General features: G+C 41.8%; 1 protein-coding gene across 1 annotated transcript in view; it reads right to left on the reverse strand.

Annotated features, from left to right (window-relative positions):
• Positions 1 to 11824, reverse strand: part of znf385b (zinc finger protein 385B) — a 169668-nt gene that overhangs the window by 156883 nt on the left and 961 nt on the right. The window lies entirely within an intron of this gene.

The raw sequence follows: 11824 nt of genomic DNA on the forward strand, positions 1-11824 counted from the left end.
CACCACAACCTGCATTACAGCCTGGTTTCAAACCATTAGCATTAACTGTATATAAAGTCTATATTATTTTGCTGCCTCTACTCTTCTGGGCAGGCTGTCCAATATATTTAGAGACATGAACTGCCAGGCTTCACTTCCATTCAGCCACAACAGCATTAGTGAAGCTGGACGATAAAGTCCAGCAGTATGCACTTTTAAGTTATGAGTTTTATCCAAAATTGTTGTGTTAAAAACAGAGCTGGTAGATACAATCAAAGACAACATTATGTTCAGTCACCAATCATTTAATGGTGCCATTTTGGTCTTTTTATTTTTATACTTCCCGTCAGCCAATCTTTCATTTGTCCATCTAAAGTATATTATTGATTAAAGCTACTTCTGTTATCAGATAAGCTTCATGGCCACGTCCACCTAAATATCAAAAGAGTTCAAGTTCAAGAGAGGCTTTATTGTCATTCCAGCTGTATACAAGTACATATTGAAACGAAACAACGTTCCTCCAGGACCAGGGTGCAACACAGAATAAAAGTGCAAGACAGTACAATACACAGTGCAGATAAACAACAGTACAACAAATACAAAAAAGGCCTAAAATAAATACAAGAAGACATTTCTAATCTAAAGAGTAATTTAGGAAGACAAGACTAGAGACAAGTGATGGTCAGTACATGGTACTGCGTAAATGATGGGTGAGGTAGAAAAACATATTCTGATATGCAGTTAGCAGCGTAGGGTTTTTTTTTTGTTTCAGCAGTGGAGATATAAAAAAGAATAAGGTGCAATGACGCAAAAAACTTGTGCAAATTGCAATATTGTGCAAAGATGCAAGTAATATAGTCACAGTAGTACAATACAGTAGCTGTATGTATTTAAGTTGTCAGAGTCCAGTGTGTATGTGTGAAGTTTGGGGTTCGCTTACACACCATCAATTCCATAATTGGGACAAACATCCATTAGAGACCCTGCACACAGAGTTCTGTAAAAGCATCCTAAAAGTGCACAGACACACAACGAACAATGCATGCAGGGCAGAATGAGGCCGATTTCCACTTAATATTAACATACAGAGAAGAGCAATTAAATTCTGTAACCATCTAAACAAGAGCGACCCCCAATCGTATCATTATAAAACCCTGAAACACCAAGAGCTGATCAAAGATACCAGTCCCCTCATCCAACAGGTCCGGAGTCACTGCACCGATACACCAGTAACACACACCGACACATTACTAACACACACCTGCACACCACTAACACACACTAACACAATAAAGACTCAGGAACAGGAAACCCAATTAGAATAAACCAAATTACTCAGAACTAAATATCTGAATTATTGGGAAACTGAAACTAAAACTCAAAGTAAAATGCAGTGTTATTTGGCCCTAAACAAACACTACAGTGCAGAAGATTATCTGAGCGCAGTATCCGACCCTAAATTAAGAAACACCCTGACGAGGTACAGACTGAGCGCACACGACCTGGCCGTGAAGACGGGTCGACACACCCGGTCCTGGCTGCCCCGGGAGGAGAGGCTGTGCCAGCACTGCACTCTCAGTACAGTAGAGACGGAGCTGCACTTCCTCACCCAGAGTACCCAGTACCACCACGTCCGCTCCCAATTCTTCCCTAAATTTAACACCGTCATCCCCAACTTTACCTCCCTCCCAGACCCCGACAAACTGCCCCACCTACTGGGGGAGCACAGAGAGAGAGAGCTGCACACTAGCAGCACTCTATACACACACCTGCCACCAGGTGAGGGACAGTGGGTGACCATGGCTCATACACACACACACGCACACGCACACACACGTTTATTACTACCTCATTATTGTAAATGTCACCTTTTTTATTGTTATCATTTGCACTGTTTTTATTTTATATTTTTGCACCTGTAACTGTTCTCTATATATTTGTTCTTATTTTAATTTTTTTCTCTGTAACTGAGCTTTGGCAATACGAATTTCCTTATTTGTCATGCCAATAAAGCTTCTTTTGAGTTTGAGTTTAAGTGTGCATGTGCAAGTGCATGTGTGAGTGAGTGAGTGAGTGTCTGTGCATGTGTATCCAGTGTGCAAGTGAGTGTATGTGTGTATATAGAATGTGAGAAATTTTGTGCCAGTGTAAGTATGTGTGCAGGTAAGTGTGTGTGTATGTGTGTATGTATGTGTGTGTGTGAGCATGTGTTTGTATGCGCCTGTGTGTGTGAGTAAGCATGTGTGTCAGAATCTAAGTGTGTTGGTGTATGTCCGTGTGCAAGTGTTTGTGGATTTATGTATGTGTGTGTTTGTGAGTGTGCATGTGTTAGTGTATGTGCATGTAAGTTTGTGCATCCGTGTGTGTGTATGTGAGTAATTACGAGTCACATCCATAAGTGCTGTCCCGATCACGTTTTTTTGTTCCCGATCCCGATCTTTAATTTTGATCCCGATCCGATACCGATTCTCAAACCGATACTTGTATTTTCTAGATATTGTCTAGATAAGATAACACTGTTTACACAGTGCACACTTCAAGTACATTACAGTTATTCAAATTAATCCAATGTATATGTTTAACAACTGAATAGCTCTGCAGTGCTGTAGGAAAAAATAAACTGCATCCAAGCTATTGCTTAATGTTCTTTTACAAAATAAAAGTAAACAAACCTAGTGCAGCATTGTAGTAAAAATGAAGTGAGATAATTACAGTTTCACTTTGAACTTTATATTCAAAGAACATAATTCTGTTTAATGCAGTGATACACTAAACATGAACAAAAATCTCCACTCACAAGTGGTGTAGCAGCTTAACTTGAATATAAAAAAACAAATAAGTTACTTAACAGCATTACAGTAAAACCTGAATACCAAAATAAAATGGAAAGTCACTCTTTTGTTATGAAGGAAAGCCAGTTCTTAAAGTGCTTGTATTGTGACAATGGTTTGATGGACGGGTCTACGCAAAGTGAGTGTGTTTTGACCCTTTGGGGCTTCCATAGTGCACGGGATAGCGTGCTCGGCTCTGGCTGTCCGCTATTCGGAACAGAATAAGTTAATAAAGTGTTTTGCTCCCGACAATTTGTGAATATACCGTGTATTTTATTTCTTTATTAAGCGAGTGCATCACTACGACGCTCGGTTACATAACTAAGCCAATCAGAGAGCTTGATACTGAGATGTCGTTCAGTCTTGTAACACGTAAACTCGTAAAAGCTGTATGTTATGGTCCTGAAGTTTTCATACTCGGATTAAAAGTTGTTGTTTTGTACACCGGAGTGATCCTTGACTCACACACCATATAAACAGTAAAATTCTACAGTAGTGAACGCAGCTCTGCTCCCACCGCCTCGTGAAACGCTCGCATTACAGACATTACACCGCTGTTGGACTCGTTTCACTTTCCAATTTAAAGTATTTCCACACAGCGGACATGCTGACGTAAAACAAAAGATCGGGTTATGATCGGCATTAGTAAAGCCGATTTCCGATCAGTTAAAAATGCCTTGATCGGCCCCGATCCCGATCTGTGAGATCGGATCGGGACATCCCTAAAAGTTAATATAACTTTTCTGGTGTCCACTAGTAGTGTGCTTTACACCAGTCCAGCAATCAAGCATATGTAAGGCCTGGTATGAAGTTTTAGACAAAAAAAGCTCTGGAAAGTTTCTATATTTGTTTGCTTTCATTTTTTTATCAAACAGTTTATTTTGCTTCTAAATTAGCTTACATTTAAAAATTCCTCACAAGTCAGCAGTAGGCTTCAGTTTTACGAGCTGACCATTATTTTAATCTCTAATAGCAGTCTGGTTTCTTTCACAGCTTGTCTGCTCCGCTACAAATCTACCATTTAACTCCATTCATAGCGTCCAATAAAGCTAGCACGGTTCCGCCAGAGCCATATAAATCAGGCAGTGTAGGAACACAACGTGGTCCAGGGGGACCTGCCAAAATCTGCTGCACTCTAGCCAAACCCTCCATCTACTTATTTAATCCCCGGCCACTTGATCGCCTGTGTGGCACCATTACACTCCCGAGACTGACCACACACAGTACAGGATTAATCAGTCACAGAGCTCAGAAGTCCTACATTACCAAGCATTATGGGATCAGATACTCTTCATATGGCTGACATAAGAACGTAACAGCACAACATAAAAAACCACATCATCACCATGTCAGTGTCACTGCCACTACCCAAATAACATCTGGCCAGGGGGATGTTTTGGGGAGCCTTTTTGATTGATAAATAGGGTACAAGGGGGTGACAATGTATAAAGAGCAAGATATGGGCTCTAATCAGTGACTCTATACCTGCAAAGTTCACCTCTGTGTAAGATGTATGGCTGATGTTAGGAGACGCCACAACAGATCATTTGTCTCCATCTTTCCCTGTCCTCCCTCACCACATCCATAAACCTCCTCTTTGGTCTTCATCTCCTTCTCAGGACTCTTCTCACATTACAACTCTCATCCACTGTCTGCAAATTTCCAAACCATCTCAATCTGGCCTCCCTAACATTGTCTCCAGAACATCTTACCTTAAAACAATCAAAACATGTATACAACAATACAACCCTGTTTGATAAAGTGTCCAGTGGGATTGGAGTCAAGGCTCTGTGCAGGCCACTTGAGTTCCTTCACACTCAAAACAGCTATGTCTTTAAAATTCTGATTCTGTAACACACAGAATACAGTCACGCTGGACCTGGAAAGGGCGTTCCCCAAACTGGTTTGACAAAGTTGCAAGCATATTATTTTTATACATTACTTCATAGACTTGATACATATTGCATCACCTATTCATAACACATTTGAGCAATATTGTGGCACCAGTGTTATAAAATAATATGTCTTTGTATGTTTCTGAAACATTGTGTGTTTCTGAAAATTAGGTTTGACTTTTGGTGTAGGTAGTGTGTGTGTGTGTGTGTGTGTGTGTGTGTGTGTGTGTGTGTGTAAAACTCTCATCAGGACTCTTCTCTTCTCATCTTTACAGAAAAGCAATAAAGAACAAAATTAGAGCTTCTATTATTTGCAAACTGCAAAACATGAAATTAATCATAAATCTGCAATTTGTGCAGCTGCCAATCACACGTTTAGCATCTAAGATTCCCACAGACCATCTCCCTCCTAAATAAATAAATGACTGACAATACAGACTTGCGTGACAGTATTCACCTGCTGCCAATTGACTAAATATTGTAGTACTCATCCTACACTTTACTGTTATTTTTTAAACATTCCACACGCTGCTAGCTTACATTATCTGTATATTACTGTATACTGCCATTGGTTTGTTACCATATATTGTATACCTCTGCTTATATGTACATACATAGGTCACTAAATACTGTACATACATACATGCACACGTCCATACATTTTATATATATTGCCTGTATATAGTCTTACAGTTATATATATATATATATGTACTGTATATGTATATTTTTGTGTTTAATGTTTAATTTTCTTGTGCATAGTCTGCAACTTGTACATTGCTTGTATACTGGATTTACAGTAGAAAGATACCATCAGCCGGAACCAAATTCCTTGTGTGTATCCACATACTCGACCAATAAATCTGATTCTGATTCTAAGATTTATTCAACATTATGCAGTCATGACTATAGAGTACACTAGATTATATATATATATATATATATATACTGTATATACACACACACGGGTGTACACTCACACACACAGGTGCACAGAGACACACGTACACAGACACACAAGCACACACAAACACAGGCAAACACACACAGAACCTCACAAGTACACACACACACAGACACACACAGGCACACACAAAGGAGCACAGACACACATACACACAAACACAGGCGTCCACACACACACACCCACAGACAGACACACACACAGACACAGACACAAACACACCCACAGACAGACACACACACACAGACACAGGCACACAAACACACAGACACAGGCACACACACACACAGACACAGGCACACACACACACACACACACAGACAGACACACACAGACAGACTCATCCACACACACCCACAGACAGACAGACACAGGCACACACACACCCACAAACAGACACACACACAGACACAAACACACCCACAGACACAGGCACACAAACACACAGACACAGGCACACACAGACACAGGCACACACACACACACAGGCACACACACACACACACACACACACACACACAGACAGACACACACACACAGACTCAGCCACACACACCCACAGACAGACAGACACAGGCACACACACACCCACAAACAGACACACACACAGACACAGGCACACAGACACAGGCACACACACACACCCACAGACAGACAGACACACACACAGAGACAGACACAGGCACACAGACACAGGCACACACACCAACAGACAGACACAGACACAGACACAGACACAAGCACAAACACAAAGACAGACACACAGACACGGGGAAACACACACAGGTGTACAAACACAGGCACACACACAGGAGGATAGACACACAGGCACACACACACAGGAACACACACACAGAAACACAGCCACCCATTGGTTCCTTTCACGGCTTCTTTTTTGTAAAATTTTGGGAGTTTATATTTTGCCACTTTCACCCACTGCTGCTCATCATGAGTGTTTTGATTCTGAATCTATAGAGCAGCTTGTGAAAAATTCCAAGGATTCATGTTCGGCTGATGTTTTTCTCAATGATTAAATATATTTAAACCAGTGATACTGTTGCTGATTCTTATTAAGACATTATTTCTTTTTGTTACAGCTCACTGTTGTTCCCTACAGTATAACCAATGCAAATGTACCCATAAACATTTAAGAGAGAGACTAAAAGTCCAATTACAAATCTTTAAAGACTTCGGTAGGTACACCACAGTCTCTAAAGTTTCCCCAAGGAGAAAACTAGATATTTAAAAGTTCATCAATTCTTATATTTAGAAGGAAGAAATATACTGTACAGGTACATGTTTCCCCCTGGGGTTCAACCAATCCAAATGTACAAGCGTGCAGCTAAGCTATGAGTCCTGCAGATTAAAGATCACACTGTCCACCAAATATCTCTGACACACAAAGGCCCAAACCATTCCCGAACATTTTACATGAAACCAAAAGAAAATCTTGTACTGTTGTAAACCATAAACAAAAGTCGACCACTGATTTCTTCTTTTCCTCCACGTGAAAAAGTGAAAATGTTCCAGAGATTGGCCAGACACAACACATGACTGACAGCAAAGACAGGAATTCTCGTCCTTTGAGGAGATGGATTGGCGTCCTGTCTGAGGTGTGTTACTACTACAAAGTGCTGAGGGTAAGACTGGAAAAATGGAACAATGCAGGTAAAAATTTGCCTCAAGGTCTAAATAATTGCTCTGTTTGGTCTTGACGTAGCAGTCGGGCGGCATGGTGGCTAAGTGGGTAGCATTGTCGCCTCACAGCAAGAAGGTCCTGGGTTCGATCCCCAGGTGGGGCGGTCCGGGTCCTTTTCTGTGTGGAGTTTAGGTTGGTTTCCTCCAGATGCTCCGATTTCCTCCCACAGTCTAAAGACATGCAAGTGAGGTGAATTGGAGGCAGTAAATTGTCCATGACTGTGTTCGATATAACCTTGTGAACTGATGAATCTTGTGTAATGAGTAACTACCGTTCCTGTCATGAATGTAGCTAAAGTGTAAAACATGACGGTAAAATCCTAATAAACAAACGTAGCAGTCTAATATGCTTCTAAAATGCTAGCTTAACACCACCAAGACCTATGAGTTAGGTTCAAGTCTCGGTGATGCCACTAGCAAGAAATGCAGAGTGAAAAGCGTGGTGCTTCATATGTGCTGCAGCTCTCTTTGACAATCTGCTGGACGATGTAAAGATGCGCCGTGCGACCGCAGATGATTTTAATACTGGAGATGAGGTGAATGTCACAACACACAGGCACATCAAACCCTTCTGTGTACATGTCTGTGTAGCCTATGCTAACCCCAGTCCACCATCAAAAGCACCAACAGTGGGCACGCTGGCATCAGAACTGGACTTCAGAGCAACGACAGAAGCTTGACTGATCTGATGAATCCTGTTTTCTCCAAGATCAAGTGAACATCGTTTACCTGCAGAGTAGACTCCAGGATGCAATCCAGGACGATCTACCTTGCAACGTACAAATGTCCTGGTACCAGATACTAATACTAATATGAACATCCTGTTTAAGCCAAATTCTGACCTCATAATGTGCAGAACAATCAGATCAGCCAACAGTATTCCAGGTGTGCAAACCATATTAGATTGAATAAAGAGCACTTCAACCTAAAATGAATCCTAAAATGAACACCTCAACCTAAAGTTCCTCCAGGGATATTCTGCTCTTCAGGGAACCAAACATGGTTCCATCATGGTATCATTATTCAGAAGGTGTTCTGGCCCCTGTAGATGTGTCGATGGGGATGTGCAAATGTAACCTTTCTTTTCTTTATATATAGAAATATGGGTCAAAGATGAAATATTCTCAAAGCTTTTGTATCCACAGGCTGTCTGTTAAAACTCTGTGTATTCATAACTACGTGCCACAAGCTTTCATTAGCATGTTTTATGACTTTTTATGATTTTTAAATAATCTAATATCTAATATAATTTGTCCTTGTTAAATTAATTTCTCATTTTAAACAAGTAAACACTGTTAATAGCTTATTAAAGTATCTCAGTGATTGTGTGACAGCTATTATTTAGCACTCAGCAAGATCTGAATTCTACCTAAAACAGACCAGTATTTCTGTAGAATAAGTAAGTAGAGCAGCACTGACCTGGATGTACAAATGCAACCTTTAAAAGTACCCAATAGGTCAAATAAAAATGTCAATGGTTTTTTTTGTGTGTGTCCCCCAAAGGTCTTCAATTTATACAGTCCCACTGTTGTTACATAAATGAATATATAACATACATACATATATATGTAATCGCACCCATTCTGGATAGGATTTTTATTTCATTTTCAAGTTTTACTATTGTTCCTTCCTGGTCAGGGTTGCAGTGGGTCCAGCTTCTCTGGAATCACTGGGTTCAATGCAGTAACACACCCTGGGCAGGACGCCAATCCATATCCCCCTTCTGCTGCCAATCATTGTCAATCATGTTTGATTTGAAGCCTGGATCCCAGCACTGGGAGACTAGTGCAATTTCCTGCTATATGTATAATATCAGGGCAGTGGTAGCTCAGTGGTTAAGGTACAGGACTAGTAATCAGAAGGTTGTCGGTTCAAGCCCCTCCATCGCCAGCTTGCCGCTGTTGAGCCCCTGAACAAGGCCCTTAACCCTCAATTGCTCAAATCGTGTTCAGTCATGATTGTAAAAAGCTTTGGATAAATGTAAATGTAAAATCATATAAATGTATATAACCTACTTCTAATTATGATTTTAGGAAAGAATTTAGGGAAGGCCCTTTCTTGCTGTGCCACATGCACAAAGTGAGATCTATCAAGACACGGCTTGATGAGTTTGGTGTGGAGGAAGTCCTGTGGCCTCCACTGAGCCCTGACAACAGCCTCACTCAACACTATTCAAACAGCACAAAGGAACAACACTAGTGCTCACAAAGTCTCTGTTCCCAAATACAGCCTGAAGACTTCTACTGTAAGAAGAAAAAAAGCTTTTTATAGCTTTGAGATTCAATTTCTGGCCCATTTTCAGCAGCTGTCTCAAAAATAAGTGCTGATTATTTTAAAATTCCTGTGTTATAACTGAAATGCACTTATTTTGATTGTGGACAGACTGGCACACAAGCTAATAATGCATCATACTGCATTGCATTTGCAGTTACATATTAAATTCATGGATTGTGTGTTTGCAAGTGGACAGCTGAGTCGCCTCCTGTCTTAAAACGATGACTGATGACTAGTGAAAACTTAAAATCTGAAAAAGAGAGCAAGAGAGAAAGTGTGTGTGTGTGTGTGTGAGAAAGAGAGAGAGAGAGAAAGAGAGAGAGACCTTGATGAGGTACAGACTGAATGCACATGACCTGACCGTGAAGACTGAGCAACACACATTTTAGCTGCCCCGAGAGGAGAGACTGTACCTGCACTGCACTCTCAGTACAGTAGAGACAGAGCTGCACTTCATTACTCAATGTACCAAATACCACCACATTCTGTCCCAATTCATCTTCAAATTCAACACCATCACCCCTCCCCGACAAACTCCTTCACCTACTGGGGGAGCACAGAGAGCAGCACTCTACACACACCTGCCCCCAGGTGAGGGACAGTGTGTGACCATAGGTTCTTTTTATTGCGTTTCCTAAATCTGTAACTAGGTTTTGGCAACGCAAATGTCTGTATTTGTCATGCCAATAAAGCTCCCTTTGAATGGAATTGAATTGAACTAAATTGACTTAAGAAAGTGAGAAAGAGAGTGTGTGTGTGTGTGTGTGTGTGTGTGTGTGTGTGTGTGTGTGTGTGTGTGTGAGAGAGAGAGAGAGAGAGAGAGAGAGAGAGAGAGAGAGAGAGAGAGAGAGAGAGAGAGAAAGCTGTGTTCACCATCTTTTCTCCTCCCTATATATTCCTCCAGCAGGGTTCCATCAGCTCTGCGTTCTCAGACTGTTCCTTATTTGTACAAGTATAGAAATGTTTACTGATGGAAGCACAAATCACATCTGGATGAGAGCATCTGCTGAATGCTGTGGATGATAGCGCACACAACGCCACCTTGTGGACACCTTCACCCAAAAATGACATCAAAAGATGAGACTGAACCAAACAACAGTCTGCATTTAATCAGCAAGTGCTGTGATATCAGATCTATGTGCACCAAGCTAACAATGCAAACCAGCTCGAAACACTGGGACGCCGTACCCACAGCTCACGTGGACCTACAAACAACTCAGTCTGTACTGTCTGTAACACAGAGCTCACCTCTCACCTGTATTGTCTGTAACACACAGCTCACCTCTCACCTGTACTGTCTGTAACACACAGCTCACCTCTCACCTGTACTGTCTGTAACACACAGCTCACCTGTACTGTCTGTAACACACAGCTCACCTCTCACCTGTACTGTCTGTAACACAGAGCTCACCTCTCACCTGTACTGTCTGTAACACACAGCTCACCTCTCACCTGTACTGTCTGTAACACACAGCTCACCTCTCACCTGTACTGTCTGTAACACAGAGCTCACCTCTCACCTGTACTGTCTGTAACACACAGCTCACCTGTACTGTCTGTAACACACAGCTCACCTCTCACCTGTACTGTCTGTAACACACAGCTCACCTCTCACCTGTACTGTCTGTAACACAGAGCTCACCTCTCACCTGTACTGTCTGTAACACACAGCTCACCTCTCACCTGTACTGTCTGTAACACACAGCTCACCTGTACTGTCTGTAACACACAGCTCACCTCTCACCTGTACTGTCTGTAACACAGAGCTCACCTCTCACCTGTACTGTCTGTAACACACAGCTCACCTCTCACCTGTACTGTCTGTAACACACTGCTCACCTCTCACCTGTACTGTCTGTAACACAGAGCTCACCTCTCACCTGTACTGTCTGTAACACACAGCTCACCTGTACTGTCTGTAACACACAGCTCACCTCTCACCTGTACTGTCTGTAACACACAGCTCACCTCTCACCTGTACTGTCTGTAACACACAGCTCACCTCTCACCTGTACTGTCTGTAACACACAGCTCACCTCTCACCTGTACTGTCTGTAACACACAGCTCACATGTACTGTCTGTAACACACAGCTCACCTCTCACCTGTACTGTCTGTAACTTACACAGTTCACCTCACACCTGTACTGTCTGTCACTCACACAGCTCACCTGTACTGTCTGTA

The sequence above is a fragment of the Trichomycterus rosablanca genome, chromosome 12, assembly GCF_030014385.1.
Source record: "Trichomycterus rosablanca isolate fTriRos1 chromosome 12, fTriRos1.hap1, whole genome shotgun sequence".
NCBI lineage: Eukaryota > Metazoa > Chordata > Actinopteri > Siluriformes > Trichomycteridae > Trichomycterus > Trichomycterus rosablanca.